Genomic DNA, 18,038 nt, shown 5'->3' on the forward strand with positions numbered 1-18,038 from the left:
ATGTCTGATTTTCAATCTTTACTGTTAGGTTAGGTTAAAATTTCTTAAGAAGCTGTGAGGAAGAAAGATTAAGTCTTGGTATTCAATTGTTTATTTTAGTACTTAGTGACTTGAATTGAATAAGGTGAAAGCGTAAACTTGAAAGAGTGACAATAAACCAAGCAGTACTGTAAAATTCTATCTAGCAGCTGTACCAAAAAACAAAGAATTGGGAAAATCCTTTTAAGAATAAGGTCCAAAAGTTTGTGTCTACATTTTTCCATGTCTCAATTTTCCTAAAGTCCCAATCAAATCAACCCAGTTAAATCAATCATACATATAATTGTTGGTTCATATGCCTTTTAGCTTGTGCCATATTTGAATAGCAGAGGGGAAGGGGATGTCTCTAGCAAAGTCCAAACAAGTCAGTTTAATTTTCATTCCCTTTAGAGGGACTGTGATGTTCTTCACTATATGCAGATTTATACTAAAATACTGACAGTCACTTGTTGTTTCAACTATTTCATAACATGTCAACTAACATTATATTTTCTGCCTGATCAAGGAAACCACTTTGCTTATCCCAGCAATCTCAAAGTCCTACAGATAGAAAAAAATAATCCATCTCAGTGTGATTAAGCAGAGAAGTGGGTTCCACAGAAGAAGATGTATTTGACTGCAATTCTGCAGCCTCTGGGCTGGAGACAACTTGCTCATAAGTTATATCATTTATGATGGTGACAGCACAGCCTACTCCGAGATCCTGAAATTGGGTTGGCAAAGCAAAATAGGACAGCACAGAAAATGATGTGCAAGCAAAACCATCTTGGCCACAGGATTTCAAATACTCTTAGCAGCTGCCAGTGCAGTAAGTGGACTTCCCTCACACTCTAACAAAGGAGAAGATTATGTTCTGTAATAATTACTTTAAGGAGAAAAGCAGTTATCTTACACTACTGAGCCTTCATTTGCATCTGTGCTAGAAAGTTCAGCAGTGCCAGGAACTTTCCCAGGCACATTTGTTATCAGTGAGCTTGGTCTCTGAGAACAAGTCCCCCAGACAATTTCGGTTCTGTTACAAATGGCACCCAAACAATCCCTGGGTATGGTTAAGGAGTTAGCATAGACTGGGGGCTATCCCTAGTAAGTAGTTTACGTGAGATCATGTTGTTTTGGAAGTGAGCTTGATGTTAAAGATACAGTTCCAAGCAAACTGGCATCAGTGCCAGAGGTGACATTCTGGTCCCATTTACTTTGTAAATAGAGACTCACTAGCTAAACCCACTAGTCATGACAATAGCTGTTCACTGATGTGTCATAACTTAGAAAGAGTAGCAGTCCTAAAAAAAAGAATTAGAGTGTGAAAGGATTTTCTATTATGGATTAACTAAAAAACAAGATTTTCTTTTCTCTATATTATTTTTTAAATACATGTGGAATGGTCTTTTTTTTAATTTATGAAATTAGCTTATTCAGAGCAATTTTTCTGAGGCAAGTCGATTCCACTCACTAACTGGCGGGGATAACTAATGATTTTATCAGATTTATCTAACTAGATCTGGAAATAAATACTAGACACTGTACAGGATTTTAAAACATAGGAAAGCAAAGAGTACCATCACTGTGATTGATTCAAGTGACTAAATTTCTGTTAATTCTATTCAGACCACTTACCATTAATGCCAGGAAGGTTGTATTTTCTGAAATTCATATATATCCAACTAGGATATATCGTAGTTGAAAAAGAAGAGATACAGTGCTCAAAAAACACTTCCCCAAACCAAAACCAACTCAGCAAAGCAATTGGAAAATTCTAGTCAAATTCCTACTTTTGGAGTGAAGTTGCTTTAACTTAAACTACAGACAGCTTTTTTTTTTTCCCCCCCGCATATGAAACCATTATCACAGAGCTGGCAATACTTACCACTTCTTGTTCTAACACTGAGATAGCTTCATCTCACAGCAAATAGTTCCCTTTGCATCAGAATCAGACAGGATAAAGACAGGAAAAAAATGCTTCAAATTGCTCAATATGAAAAAGTAGCTCTTTCTGGATGTGGTGAACTGCCAGCTATTATGCTGAACAGATAGATATTGTTTTCCCACGAAAGCTGATTTGTAGAATAGGATTGAATGAGTGCTCTTTTTGCTCCTTGAAAGTCCATATTTGGCCTCAGACAGTTATTCTTTTGTATGATGATGTTGAACTCAGGAGGAAAGGGCAAAAGTATTAGTCTGAATCGTGCCATAAACCCACCACTTGAGGCAAAATTTAATGGTGTTTACCACATTAATTACAATTTGGAATTTTTTAACTCTTGTACCGACCAAAAAGTCCAAAGTAGAATTAATTTGCATACCTGCTACTTTACACTGTGCAAATTGCTTTGCTACAGTAGGAAGATGTTTTAAACAGTGTTTTGGAAATGCACTCCCATAATAATCAAACTAAAAACTATTTGCTTCAAAGATGGACTTTATTCCATGCATATCCTGTGATATTTCCACTAAAAAGGGGATAGAAGATACTGAAAGGCACAGTCATAAATTTGCCATAGATTCTATTTGCAGTGTGAAAGAAAAGCTGGCAGAGTAGGATGATGAAGGACATTTGCAAACTGTCTATTATCCCCAAAGCATTCACCTCCTAGGGTACTTATGCCAGAAGCCTTTCTTGTTGAGTCTACTCTTCCCTTTGTAATCCTTCTTCCCTAACTGAGATTTCCTGTGTTCATGCATTCTGTTCTAGGTGAACCTGCTTTTAACATGTGGGTTGGACCATCTGATCTCCAGAAGTCCCTTACAACATCTACCATTCCACAATGCCAGGACTATTCTGTCTTCCATCAAGCACTGCTTTGCTCCAGATTTTCCCTTAGTCCCCATATCATTGATGATGCTGTCAAATATGATTAGAAGAAATTTCATTGTCCTGCTTTGTATGTACAGCTTTGTACTGCTTTCTTGAAATTGCTTGAGCTGCTTCTGTTCTTGGCCAAGGAATCTTCCTCTACATCCTCACTTTTATGCCTCCAGTTCATGATGGATCTTTGGCATTTTGAATCAGTAGTGAAAAGCTATGCTTTCTTCTCTGGTCTTTTCTTTGTTTTTATCCTACCAAGATTTGGCAACATGTTACACAGTTACCCAGTATTCTCTTTTGAAACCTCACAGATTCTCTCAATGTGAACTGAAATGGCTAATGTCTAACTGGGTGTGAGTGTACATATCTGAGCCACTTAGGTTTCCCAGAATTTCCACTCAACAGGATACAGCCTGAAGTAGACACCTACTTTTTTTCACATGAATCATACCCTAAGCTCCACTGGCTGTGCTAACAAAAATTCTGTTGACTGTTGCTGGAAGCCTACACAACTAGTTCAGATGTAGAATCATGTGTTTTAGCTCTTAAAGTTACCTGTGAAAAATGCCACTCTCAGACTTGCTCCTTTATTCCCTTTTTTATAACAAGCAGCTTTTTAGTCAAGGAGTAAGTCACGGCAAGATTCACCAGCCAACTCAGGCTGATGTCCTGTGATGGAGGCAATGTAAACTGAAGGCAACTGTAATATAGCTGCGATATGATCTCCCTTGCTTGTCTGTCCTTGAAAGCGTGAAATGCAGATCTTTTATTTAGCATAACTACTTTTTTAAAAAATTGTATGTGGGTCGTGAACTCCAGCAGCTAAATTTGAACAGAGTAATTACTCTTTCTGTTTTGTACTTGATGTTTTCTTCCGGCAGACAGCTCTCATGTCTGACACCATAAATGACCTACAATAGATTGCAAGCCACCAAGGTGGTAACCTCCTGATTCTCCATACTGTTCTGCACCTGTCCTGCTTCATCAGCTCATGAATTAAGTAGATATGGTGGTCCCCCAAAGGCAGCTGTGCCTTTCCCCTGGGCTGGAGTCACCTGACATTTTTTCATAAATGTTGTAGAGGTAAGCTTTTCTCTGGTAGGCTTGATGTGCCTTATTACACTTTTATCTTTTCTGGTTTTGTGATGAAAATCTTGCTTATTTACTAAAATGATTCGCTGGCTTAAGATAATTTTCTTTTCACTATTTTTTTTCTAAGTACACACATAAATGTGAATATAACAAGCATCAAGATAGTACATAACATGGATCATTCATAACATGGATCATTTCAGAAGATAGCTAATACTGTCATGGATAGCCAATAAAATTTGGGGGGAGAAATGGTCATTAGTGACACACTAAATAAACCCGAGGATATAAAACAAAAATTTCCAAGATTTCTAGAAGTTTCATTTCCATGCTTGGCTCTTTTGCCTGATTTTGATATCTTGTACTTAAAAATCTGAGTCTTGTGAAAAAGTGGAAATGGGAAAAAATGGAAAAGCATGATGAGAAACTGAACATATGAAGCAGTAGGGCATTTATAGCATGGCAGTGATCCAGAGACTCTTAGGTAGTCATGTAAATTTATAAAAGTCTTCATGCAGTTAGATCACAAATTAAAATGCTTCGCCATAGATGGGTGGTTAGCATGGCAGTAGCCCTCACCCCTTACATGGGGTATGACCTTTTAATACTTTCCTTCTTCATTAAAAAGAAATGTACCAGCAAGGAACAGAGAAGACAGCAGAACAACAACTGTCCTCAGCAAGAGCAATGCTGAAATCCCTCAAGAGTTACCCTCAAAAGGAGAGGGCAGTGGCCAGAATTTTGGAGACTTGGGGTGTAGCAGCTCCAGGAGGGGAACAGACAGCATGAGGAGTCCCCTAACACTGCCCATCACTAGCTCATGGAAAGCTGGTGTCAGGCACACAGCAGCAAGGCCAGCAGAGAATTTGGGGGGATTGATATGATGAAATATATCTGCCCTAGAGAAAAATTCGGACCAAGTTCATTGAAAGCTACTAATCTCCAGTGAGGAAATAGGAAGGGATTGAGAACGAAAGGTGGAGAGATAAAGGCAAAGTTTTGGCCAAGAATTGAGAAAACAGAATGTAGAATAATCTAGTGCACCAGAGTATTTAAACACATGCTTAGGTTTTAATGTATGAGTAATCGTACTGACTTCAACATATGCTTAAATGTTTTGCTGGATCAGGGCTTTAATGTACATTTGAATTAAACTGTAACATGATGATTTAGAAATGAGCTCATTTCAGGTTTCACTGGCTAACCAGTTTGCTTAATTGTCATTTGGAGTGAGGATTTTTAATGAACATTTAGGTTCTTTGGAGAGCAACTAGGCTGTCATTTAGTAATGGTATTTTTATCTCTAAGAAATAACTCCTCATTCCAGATTAATATGTTCCAGATTAATCTTGGAGAACACCATGCTGCTGGTACATAATTATAGCTAATAGATATGTAAAACATACATATATATGTATATATATGATATATATGTTGTGTATATATCATACATATTATACATATATATATATTATTTCCATCCCCTTCTTAAACCTTCTAGATGCTTATCAAGAAGGGTTGCAACTTCACATAGTGGTCCATAATTCTGTTTAATGCTCCATATTACACTATATACAAAAGTTGAAGGAGACTGAAAATGCAAGGATAACCAAGAGATAAAACAGAATTAAAGATGAAACAACTGTCCTTCAAAAATGTTAAGATAGAGACTGGACCATTGCTTAGGAGATTTTGAATATCAATATTCAGAGTAGCTCAGTTCACCAGCTGGCATTGGTGGCATCAGAGAGAACTTTGGCTGCAGTGATTTGACTGATGTCTCTCCCTCCTCTCCTTTGCCAGCAATTTATTAATGAGAGCAACTGTTTTAGCTACATCTGGGAGGAAACCTAGAACTGATACTAAAACTATAAGAAGACCAATGAAAATAATGAGCTGGAATTCATCCATAGAAGGCTGGAATTACTGTGTTTTGATGACACACACTTTAGTATTAAGCATGCTAGCCTTAGGAAGGAAAAAATGAAGGTGCAAGTGTGCTGTCAGCTGAGTCTGATACACAACCAGCACACATGCTGGGATAGCAGCAAGCCTAATTTCCCAGCCTGAAATAGAAATAAACTGAAGCAGATAAAATAAAATGTAATTTAGGGAAACACATGGCTGGATATGTGGTTAGGGGAACTTGTTGCATTAAGTCACTTCCCCTGAGGCAATCTTTCTGATGGTGATTAACATGGCTGGTGGGGTGACAGTGCTGCCCTTTCCAGTCCAGTCAGGTCAGTGCTCAGTTCCTGGAAGGAAATGGATAACAGGTATTAAGTCCAGCTGAGTTGGTTGAATTAGCCTTGCTAGCAGAAGAAGACCAAAGCTTAATGTTCACCATGAGAGCGGTTGGGCTATGTGGTTGAGTGAAGAACATAGTGCTGGGAACCAAACCTGACACTGACAGAAGTGTATGAGAAAGAGTTCTATGAAGCTCACTATAGATTTGTTCCTACAAGATTCAATCAGAAGTGAGGGAAGTGAAAATAACAAGCAGCAAGATAGTATAGCCGTTCATAACATGGATCTTTTCAGAAAATAGCCAATAAAATTTTGGGGGCAAAATGGTCATTAGTGACACATTAAAACACTTTTTGAAAATTTATTCCAATTTAGACCACCCTGTGTTGTTTCAAGTATATATCTGGGTTTCATTTCTCTTTTTTTTTTTTTTTTTTTTTTTTCTTCTCCCTTTGATTTAAAGATTATATCCTCCTCATTTCAGGAAAAACCTTTAATCCTGGCTTGTCTCACTGGCAAGAAAGAGACATCCACAATTTCCAGTGAAGCAAAACTCCTGGCCAGGGGACTTGACTTATCTTGCTGTGCTGCTGAAGTCCTGTTTTAATTCCCCAGGAGAGCAGCAGACCCCTGGGTGTTTCCACATGCCAGGAGCTGTAGAGGTAGAAGAAATGTAGAGGGGCAGCATGGTGCTCTTCTCAAGGTGATGCTCATCCAACACAGGTCTATGGCACTTGGGGCTGGACCTATTGTCTCCACAGAGTGATGCATTGTAGATGTGAGCAAACTTTAGTGACTGACAGCTTCTGGGAGGAGTTCTGTCACAGGTGTTGTATGTAGCTGGTTAGTGATAGCCACATGGAATCCTTGGACTCCTGTTGACCCATCAGGCAGCTAAATAGCACACAGCTGCTCACTCACTTACTCCTCAGCCCCCAGGAAATGGGAGAGAGATTCAGATAGGTAAAGAGACTAAAGGGGTGACATGATGGTGATGATGATGCTAATGATGATGATAATAAGAAGAAGATAATGATGAAGTAAACATCACAAACAAGTGATGTACAATTCAACTGCTCACCACTTGCTGACCAATGCCTCAATACTCATCTCACCCCTGACTAGTGATCCTGGAAGAGAGAAACCCTCAAAAAATAATCCTGGAAAAGAGAGTAGGACTTCCAGGCCAGCTTTCATCTATACATTGAGCATGATGTTGTATGATATGGACTATTCCATTGGCCAGTCTGGACCCACTGCTCTGGCTATACTCCCTCCCAGATTCTTCTGTACACACATGCTGGCAAAACATGGAAAGTAGAAAAATCCATTGTTTCTTAGCAACAACTAAAACCATCAGTGTATTATCAACATTCTTCTCATAACAAATCCCATATTAAATACAAAACACAGCACTGTTCTTTCTACTAAGAAGACAATTAGCTCTATCCCAGCAGGGACCAGGACATATAGCCAAGGAGGACTGAAAGAAGAGGTTTTATCTACATTATATCCCATGCTGCAAGGTTAATGCAGTTCTTCTTCAGCAGCTAGGCAGGATTTACTCCTCTCTACCTCTAGTGTATAATTCTTTGTTCAGTTCCTGTGCAGTAGTTTTCTCTTTCACAAAAGCTCCAGAGGTTGCCCACAGCAAGACTGAGTGTGCTGATACTGCCCATGTACTGCATTAATTAAGTAGGGGCAATATCCTGTTCTGATTTCCAGAATTAAGCCAAACTGCCACAGGTGAGGGCTTTTTAGCGAGTAAAAACCCTAGGATTCATAAAGGGATTTATTTTCCTTTTTAGTTTGACTGATGTCACTTTTGACGATCATTTGGCAATGTGTTACCCTCCTTTGATTTCTCTCACTCTCTTTCTTCAGCATATTACAGCTGTTACTTTTAAGTCCTTCATGGACTGGATTTGTTGCAGGCTGCTGATCAGTGGTATTTAGTGGTAGCATTTGGAGTAGAAATTTTGTGAACTGTACAAAAGTAGATGCCAAATTCATCACTGCATATGGCTTTCCAGGCCTTGATACAATAACCAGGTGGTGCATCTGTGTCACAAATTAATACATCTTTGTATTTAGCAGAATTATCTGCCAACCTATCTCATATTGAGATATATTTCTTCTGAAATAGCTGCATCAGCTGTGCCTTCTTGTTAGATAGTAGAAGTAGAGGAATCAAGGTATGTTTTGCTGAGCAAATCTGGAGATTTTCAGTGGAATAGAAAAATTTGTTCCAAGATTACCACCAACTGAAACTACAGAATAATTTTCTTTCTTGAAAGAAAAATTAAAAATTTTCCTGCCTCAGTTCATTCTGTTACCGGTGATGTGAAAGGGAAATAAAGCTGCATTCTCAGCCTTGCTTATTATTAGTGTCTTGGATGGTGTTATAAGCAGAACTAAGGATTCGCATAATATCATCCCAGGGACCCCACAGTGCAGACAGCATAGAGCATTCCTGGTGGCATCAGTGATGTGAAGACATCTCTCAAAAGACCTGTATCATTGAAAAAGCTGTCTTAGCCACCACATAACAGCAAACAGCTCAGCATAATTTAGCATAAAGCAAGAAACTAGAAGTGGAAACTGATTTTTCCAGATTTTGAAGAACTTTTCATCATGGTTTGTACATAGGAGCGTGTCACCTGAGATTTGCTCTTCTGCCCCTGATCCCTCAAGGTCTCACCAAAGCTTTGGTCACCACTTTTTTTTCCCACAATCTGTGCTATATTTGCCACAATGATGACACTTTCTTATCTGTTTGAGACTATTTGTTTCAGCTTGTTTATCTTGAGTTTAGGGATAATTCAGGTAAAAATAGGGGGAAAATAAGATACCCTTCTTTCAATAACTAGTACTGTGTACTACTGTACTAATAGTACTGTGTAGTACTGTACTACTAGTAATGTGAGGGGAAAAAAGGGTCACAAATCCTTATATTTTGGATTGATGAGTAAAGTCTTTTGAAAATATCTATTTCTCAGGGCATAATAACTGGAAAGGTTTCATATGGGTAGGAACTTGCAAGACATTTTTTCAAAAGGTGTAAAAATTCTTCCTCCTTCCCTGAATTACTCACAAATAGTACATTGTCAACACATTGACAAGTTGGACGGGGCAATATTTATACCAGTGTGATAAAACTGAAGCCCATCAAGTGTTATAAACCCAGGTGCACACTCTTTGGGGAAGAGAATATAAAGATGACATGAGTGGTACCAATCAATGAGAGCTTCTGTTCAGAATCAGCTCAAAACAGAAGGGTTCTGCAATGGCTCTTGTTCTCCAAGTTGAGGAACTGCCAAAATAGTGTCCTTTTTCTCCCTGATATTTTCAGCAGCAACAACACAACCATTTAAAATTACTTCAAACCATTGTAAAAGCTCTATCAAGATGTCCAAAATCATTTTCACCAAACAGCTTTCAGCTGCTCTTTTAGAGTCATAACCTCACTATACAGGCAAAAAGTTCTAAATCCTTCCTGTGCTCCTGTGAGTCATGCAGTGCCTCAAGGTGCTTATTTTTCTGATAAAGTATGTCAGTTTGCCACTTCCAGTTAAGATACATTTACCACTAAATCTCTGAAGCCAGAATTGAGTTTCTCCAACAGCTAATGTTCCTAGCAATCTAATAATTAAATAAAAAAAATACCATCAATAGAAAGCATATTTTCACTGTGCTAAAGATTTTTCAGTGTTTGGTATTAAAACATAGCAGAGCCACTAGATATTTTATTGAGTAATTTGAAAAACCACACCAAGCAAAGACAAAGACCCTAGTCTTAATCTTTAAAACTAATAATTTCATCCATTGAATTAAAAAATATTTTGAGAGCTCGAAGCTTTTTTAATAACAACTCAAAACATGCAAGTCAGAAACAGCTTTCTATAATTGCTGGAAAAGGTCCATGCTGTCAAAAAGGTAAAATTTGAATCAAATGTTAATGGCCACAAAACCTAACAGTGGGTTTTCTTTAAATGCAGCTGTCTAAAATGCAGAGACAAGACTAATAGACTCTTTTCTCTGTACTCCTGAGGGCAAGTCACTTCTTTTACTGCACAATGTAGTTATCTATGAGTTGTGCCACACGATAGGCAGTGGCCAGACCTTAGACCACTGATGCTGAGTGTGTGATGCACTTTACCTGTAGGACATGCACCTCTCTGTGTTCTAAAGACACAAACCTACTTTTCTAGCAGTAAAAAGAAAGTTTGAACATCTGTCATAGCAGACCTACTTCCTCCCATGTGGGTCAATATAAAGTCTTCAGTCAGTGTATTCCTATGCAAGGCAGAGGTTTAGCATCACAAAAATAGTGGAGTAAGGAAGTGAGTTTTGCTTATCAGATGATGTGAAACACCCATGGTGGCAAAGGCTTTCACATTAATCATATGATTTTCTTTGCCTGCCTCTCCTGAGGCTCCAGATATTCAGCCTCTGAGCATTATGATGTTAAAGGGAAGATATTGAGGAGTTCTGAAATCTGAAATTCTTTTCTAACCAGCATTTTCATGTTCCAGATCATCTTTTGCCAGCTCAGCTATTTTTTTTCTCAGTCAACAGATAAATATGTAATTTGTATGTGTATGTGTATGTGTATGTATATGTATATGTATGTGTAAATAACACAAGAAAATATTTCACCTTTTGGTTAGTTTGGGAGTTTTCTAGGCCACACCTGCTCCCGTCAACTTCTACCACGTGTGATACTAAATCTTCTGGGAAATATTGAGGAAGATATCCACAAAGGACTTCCTACAGAGGAGTATCATAAAGTGATCACTCATTAAACATCTTTAGTTGAAAAGTAAGCAGAAATTGGCTTATATACTAGGAGAAACATGGAACATGCTAGGATGTGTGGCTGCATCAGACAGTAGATCTGAATGTGGCAGTGTGCTGAAACTATAGCTTGTAGCCTCCTGCAAATAATTACATTGATTCACAAGTGTGGCAGAAAGAGCTTCAAATTATTTCTTGTATCTCGTGGGATTTCAGTTCAAATTGTTAACTCAGGCTTCACTTTCTCTCTTTTATAGATAAAATTTGAAAAGTTTTTTCTTGCTGTGTACAAGGTGCATGGGCATTCATAGCAAACTAACATTTGAATCTGTCTCCTTTGTCATAGACAACACTGACAACTACACAGCAATAAATGCACCTTTTAAATTCAGCAACAATGGTACTGTCTAATTCCCAGGACTTGCTCAGTATTTTAAATACAAGACAACTTAGAGTATTGACAAATAGGACAAGTATATGTAAAAAGCCCCTGAAATTAAAGAAAAAAAGATATAAATATTGCCTTGTCAACATGCTCTGTGTTATCAACAGCCATCAATCTGAAATGCCAATTGGAAATATATTATTGGGAATCAGGCAACAAATCCAAGCCACATTAAATTTTTAATATATTACGACTTAAACGAAAATGTTTTTTGACATTTAAATACTTCCAAAGAAATCCTGACTTATTGTGCCTCTTCAATAATAGAATATGAAATAATGCCATTTTATTAGGTACTGAATATATCAAGAGATAGTATCATAATATGATTTTTCTGATGTCTATAATCTTTTTTTTTTTTTTTTAATGTCACTGTGATACTGGGATAGATAAGGATGTAAAAGAATGTGACTTTTATAACAAAAGTTAGTTGTAAATTATAAGGTGGGAGCACTGCCACCAAGTGGAAGTAAGAGCTGTGTCAGTTCAGAGGTCTATCTCATTCTTTAATATTAGTTTCAGACTATGGCATCCACTAGTCAGTGTGCTTCAAAAACTGGTCCAAGTTTCAGACAACTGCAAACAGACTATACCTCAATATACATATATGGCATAACTGCAAAGAAACTATCCCTTAGGGTATAAATATAAGATATGGGGTTTCCCAATATTCTGTCAATGAGGAGTTTATTTGACCATGTATTTCCGTACACATAAACATTAAATTTTACAAGTATAACTGCCTTTCATTATCCACACAGTTTGGTTAAAATTCTGTTAATTTCTTGATGTTTACTTCTTGCAGTGGTGAGTTGTTCTGATTAGATATTAAACATGTTAAATAACACTTTTGAACAATTTATTCTGCTTCTCCGTTGAACTTCATTGATTCCCCCTGCTTGTGTTAGGAAGATGCTCACACCGTGCAATAAATTATTAATTCCAATTTGCATTAATTGCTGCATAGGTCAGAATTCAATTGTGTTTGTTAGCATACTGTCCATTCACATTGTTAGAAATGTTTTTGCTCACATTCCTGTGTAGACCTTTTGGGTTCTAAATAAAATAATTTGGTATTATGTATGTTACTGTACTGTGTTCAGCTGCAGACTCTCTTTGTTAGATTGAACAAATGACCTACGCTACTAAATTCATCCCTTCTGCCAGCATTCATCCTTCATAAACTGGGAATTAAATTTCCCCATATCAGAATGGGTGATGTCAGGATAAAATTTAAAAGTGGCAGGGAAATTTTTGAGGGTTCTTCTAGTAGGTAAGGATTTGTAAAAACACCCGAATAAAATGAATCAACTCAGTAAGAGAGTTCTGTAGATGCAAAGAGTATACTCATAGAGTTCAAAAATAATTTTACTTATCACCCTCATCAATTTTTTCCCCTTGAAGCCAGCACTGTAAAAATTGAGACTATTATCCCACTTACTTTTTAAAAAATCATCAGAAAGTAATATTGATGCATTAAGAAATACAGTGGTATTTTCTTGCCTAAAACCAAAATAACATGGGTCTTATTGATATGTACATATCACACCTCATATTTTCTGTATGTCTAAACTGTGATGCTATGTAGATTCAGGTCTGTTTAGAGTTAATTTATCCATGCATCCAGGGTTTGTTCATTCAGCGAATGGGAAATACCAGAAATCTGAAATATTGGAATTAATTATGGTTTGGTTTACACTCCCACATCCTGAAAGTTCTAATTGCAAGGAAAGCATCTTTCTTTGTAGAAACTGCAAAGATTCTTCTGCTGGGTAGACTTGTTTTGTGAGACTTTTTCTTCAATAACTCTGCATATGGAGAGTAAATAACCCATCATCTAAGCCATCTGAGTTGGAGAAAGTTAGGTAGTGAAAATATGTCCAGTATGAAACTAAAGACACAAAGAAGGAACTATTGGTTTTGTTTTAAGGAATACAGCTAAACATTATTTTGTATGTGTTTAAGAAACTGTCAGGTACCAACATTTAATTTTTCCCATACTTTTTTCAGACATTCATCCTGAATAGAGCTTTCCTGAGAAAATGATTGTGTTTCTTAAAGTGAATCAATCTGGTGAATGTAAAATACTCCCTGCTTCTAAAGCTACAGTGTGTGTGCCACTTTTCCACATAGCAGGTTGACTAGTACTTAGAAATTTTTCACAAGTCACACATTTTCTTTGGTAGCTCTCCATTTTCAGGAGATCTGTAATCACTTGAGAAATTCAAACTGAGCAGGGAAATATAAAAATGCAAGTCTCAAATACTACTGACTTCAAAGAACCTAGGATGGGTTATTTTTAGCTTGAGTTCTAAGCTAAGTCTGTGTGGTAGTCATTATTTGTAACAGTTTCAGGCATTCAAAAAAGTGGAACTGAAAGTGACCCCGAGAGATTCCATCCTGCTACTTCAGGACTGGAGGAACTATGTTTACAACACTCCTGATGGAAGTTCTTAAAATAGACAAATAGGAATATTCCCATAACTGCCTTGTCAGCCAGCTGGGTCTTCACTGATCTCGTCATTAACATTTCTTCATATTACTTAAACTAGACTGCTAGCTACTATACCTTGTCTTAACACCCACCAGACATTTTGGGCAAATTACTTTTTTGCAGCAGACATTTTAAATGCTTGAAAACCATCATAGTTTTTTTTTGCTTCATCTTCTTTTGTCTGGGCTTAACAGTCCCAGTCCCCTCAGCTCCTTTTCAAAACTGTGTTACATCAGGGAATATCATCAATGCTCTCAGATGGACTCTCGGTTGAGATGTAACTGGACACAATGCTCTAACAGTGGTCTAGCAGGGCTGGACAGAGCAGGATTATATTGTGTATTGAGTAAGGTTCTTTCGGTCCCATCCTATTTCTTTGCTGTCTTGGTACCAACATGGTTCTGTTAACCCCTGGTCAGTTTATTCTGGGAGAGATTAGATCTACAGGAATCCTTAGATCCTTTTCCTGAACATCATTTACTTGTTTTATTGTTCTCATTCTGAATATTGTAAATTATTTTTTCTAAAAGTAGAATTTGGACCTTTTTTTTCTCCAAATTGAAATACCTATTCTTTTTTTTCCTATGTCATTTTTCTGGTTGTTGGAATATTGTGGTTTCTACTTCTGTGACATTCGCACATCTATCTTAGATGAGGGTCAAGGGCAGATTTCATAAGAATTCATTCCATTCTTTCTTCCAAGAAACCAATGAAAACATCAAGGACAGGTGTCTCTGGATCCCTCCCTACTGAGCTTTTCTTCCTTCTTAGAGAGCCTGAGTGCATTCTGTGGCCTCACAGTCCTCAGTCTCTTGAAAAGAAAGACAAACAAGAAGTATGTGTTTCAGCTCAAAACTGTTACATTTCTTTCCATCAATCTGTCATGCAGTTTTCCAGTCTAAAAATGCTGCCACTTAAACACAAAAAGTGCACTCCATATTTTTGTAGGTTTCGGTATGATTTTTCAACTTGCACAGGCTTCTCAGCTTAGCTGGGAAAAAAAGCTCTCTCTTTTTTAGATTCCCACTAGGGACTTCTATTGTGTAGGCAGATTTTAAAATTCCCGAAGTCTTCAATATTTAGATCCACTGAAAATAGGTCTGTTTTTCATGTAGTAATAATGTGAATAAACATGTAAATACTTGAATGTAACCAAATTTCCACGTAATGAGTTTTTCCTGTATGTCTATAGATACGTAACTATCTTGTGTTTTAGCATCTTAAACTTCAGCTTAGTGACAAATCTAACTCTTTACTGTAAGAATTTTATATTATGCTAAACCTTAATTAGATACTTTCTCATGAAAATTTAACATGTTTTTTATATTGCTCGTGCATTCACTACCTTATGTGCATATTTTAATTGTTATTTTTTCAGGAGGCAGTAACTATCCTATTAATATTACATTAAAGATGCGTATTTTACAAGCTCATAGAAGCGCATTACTGTTCATTGCAGTTGGGCATTGACCTCCATGGGCACACACAGAAAATGAGTGTCTCTTCAATTCTTTTTTTTTGCTTCTCAACCACAAGTCTGTTCTCAAGGAAATAGTGGTAGAATTCATTCAAAATTGCTAAAAAGCCTCACTTTTGCTCCTCGCAGCAAACAATTCAAGTCTGTTGTTCACAAAAGAGCTGGGTATTTTCCAGAGGAAGGATATAATGATTTCAGAAAATAAACTCATGGCCCTAGAGGAAGCCAGAGGAGAGCCCAAGTGGTTGGACACCCCCTCGTAGCCATCAGCCATGATACTGAAAGAAAGCAAGGGGAAAGAAAATTGGTTTTGCTCCAGCAAGGCACATCCCTTCTCACATATTCAGCTACGTCTCACAATGCCTGCAGTGAACCACCATAGCCAGCTGAACATGGTTGAGGACAGTAACTGGTAGCACAGCATCCATGTAAATTGTCACCCTCATTCTTTTATCAAAATCATCAGATGTGATGAGCATCTTGGAGTTGTTGCTAATTGCAGTGTTCACTCATACAACACACATTTAGTGTCTTTGTGCCTTTCTTTTCCATAAACAATCTTACTTGAGGTACATAACAACTGAAGCTGGTTAGTTCTTTTCTAATTAAATTAATTTCATGAGGAAATATTAACAGCTCCAGCATGCTTTGTCAGAAATATCTTGGGTTTGACAAATGTTGATACAGGGCAAGTCAGTTTTCCCACAGATTCCTGGACTGCATCAGTATTTTGAGCAAATCTGCCAGGAAAACACTGCGCTGAGATAAAGGTACTTCCAATGTGGCCATTTCCAAGTCATCTTCTGGTAGCCACATCTCCCAATTGAGCTGGTGTATTCAGATTAGAGACCTTGAGATCTGGATGTCCCTTTTCTCCCATCATTACTGTGGTGCTTTTCAGACAGAACTCCACAGGAAATGGTTCAAGGTGAGGACCCAGAGGTCTCTGTAGCTCAAGGAACTCTGTCCTAACCAGGTTCTCCCAGGGTAGGGGTGCTGAAGTCCCAGAGGTCTCAGTTGATCTGCCGTGGGGCCAGGCTTTAACCAGAGCCACAAATCTCAGGATCCCAGGCTATTGCTTAGTGAGATCACTCTTTCTGTCAAGTTTAACTCTAGAAATAACAGAAATGGGCAGCTGACAGTAATTTCAAATTCAGTGAGCAGACACACAGCAATAGGCACTTCTGCAACAGTGTATCAGCATTTTCCAGCCAAAAATTTCCTGCAAATTTCTGTTTCTGAGGGAATTTACTAAAAGCCTTTTGTCTAGATTGCTTGTTTATCCTGTCTGCTTAGCTTAGACCAGAATAAATTTTACACATTTACAACTGTACAACACAAAGTTTTGCTTCTTTCTAGCATCAGCTCCTTGAGCTTCATCTGAAGCCTAGGCTCATGCAGTTTCTCAAACTATAAACAGGATTAACTGCTCAATTTGGATACATTTTTAAGTGTACAAAATACATTCTTCAGAAGCATTATAAATGCCATGTAATTCAGGAAATGATGGTTACTGTTTTGCAGCACTTTAAATAGACTTATTAGAAGGCTGTGTCACTTCAAATGAAAAATGACAAATGACAGTGCAATTAAATCTACAGTTTTCAAATAACATTTCCTTTTATTTAATGAAATAAAAAAACATGATTCCTGCTACATGAGCAAAAAAACTTTCCGTACCTGTATCCTTATTGTTTTAAAATAATGAAAGTTGTCAGTTGTACCTTCTGGAATATAGAAGACAGTTTTCTACATATAGGCTTACTGTACTCACTTGAAAGAATGTGAGGTGACTAAATGCTATAAAAAAACCAAAACATAATACATGGAATGATTGGTCTGAGGTGAAGAAAAAATACATTTAAGTATGCTATTATTTTATTTTCTATGAAAAATATAATTATTTTTAACATCAGGTTACACTTACTAAAAAGAAACCAAAATTTGTGGCTTTGTAAAAAGGCATAACTTTTATTGTTCTCCTATAATCCTGTTGTGAAATAATCCATGCTAATTCTATTTCTCGAATTGCAAGCTAGATTTTTTTAAAGTAAAACAAAAGCAGATCATATCAGTTAATAGCTAAAATTATCAACTGGAAGAGATTAAAAACTAATTAGAAAGAAATATTGAATTGTGCTCTACAGTGTTGTATGTGCTCATTTTGTGGCCAAGATGTGTGGCTCCCATCTGAAAAAAATTGCAGTCAAAATCTCCTCATTTTAAAGTGGGGAAATAATAATAAAAAATCCCAACAAAAACCCACAAAAGAAACAAAAGCAAATAAGACAGCAACAACCCATGAAGCTTGACCAGAATTACCCAGTTCTGTGGTGAGCATACACATACCTTGTGACAAAAAGCAAAAACTATCACAACACTGTGACTGAATACTCAATCTTTAAAAAAATATTTTGTGACAATAGAGTCAATGAATTCCAAAGGATTTTTTTTCCAATAGTTAGTGAACTGCTGCTTTACAGCACAAGATTAATTCAGGATGGTCCATTGGACATTCCCACTTTCTGTGTTGCAAAAGAAAATGCCTTGCAGTACAACTGTTTCTCTAAGGCTTCAGTAGACCAAAGTTTAGGTGTCTGCCCATCTCTGTGGCACAGGTAACCTTCAGGGAAGTCCTTCCAAC

The sequence above is a fragment of the Calypte anna genome, chromosome 2 (assembly GCF_003957555.1).
Source record: "Calypte anna isolate BGI_N300 chromosome 2, bCalAnn1_v1.p, whole genome shotgun sequence".
Classification (NCBI taxonomy): domain Eukaryota; kingdom Metazoa; phylum Chordata; class Aves; order Apodiformes; family Trochilidae; genus Calypte; species Calypte anna.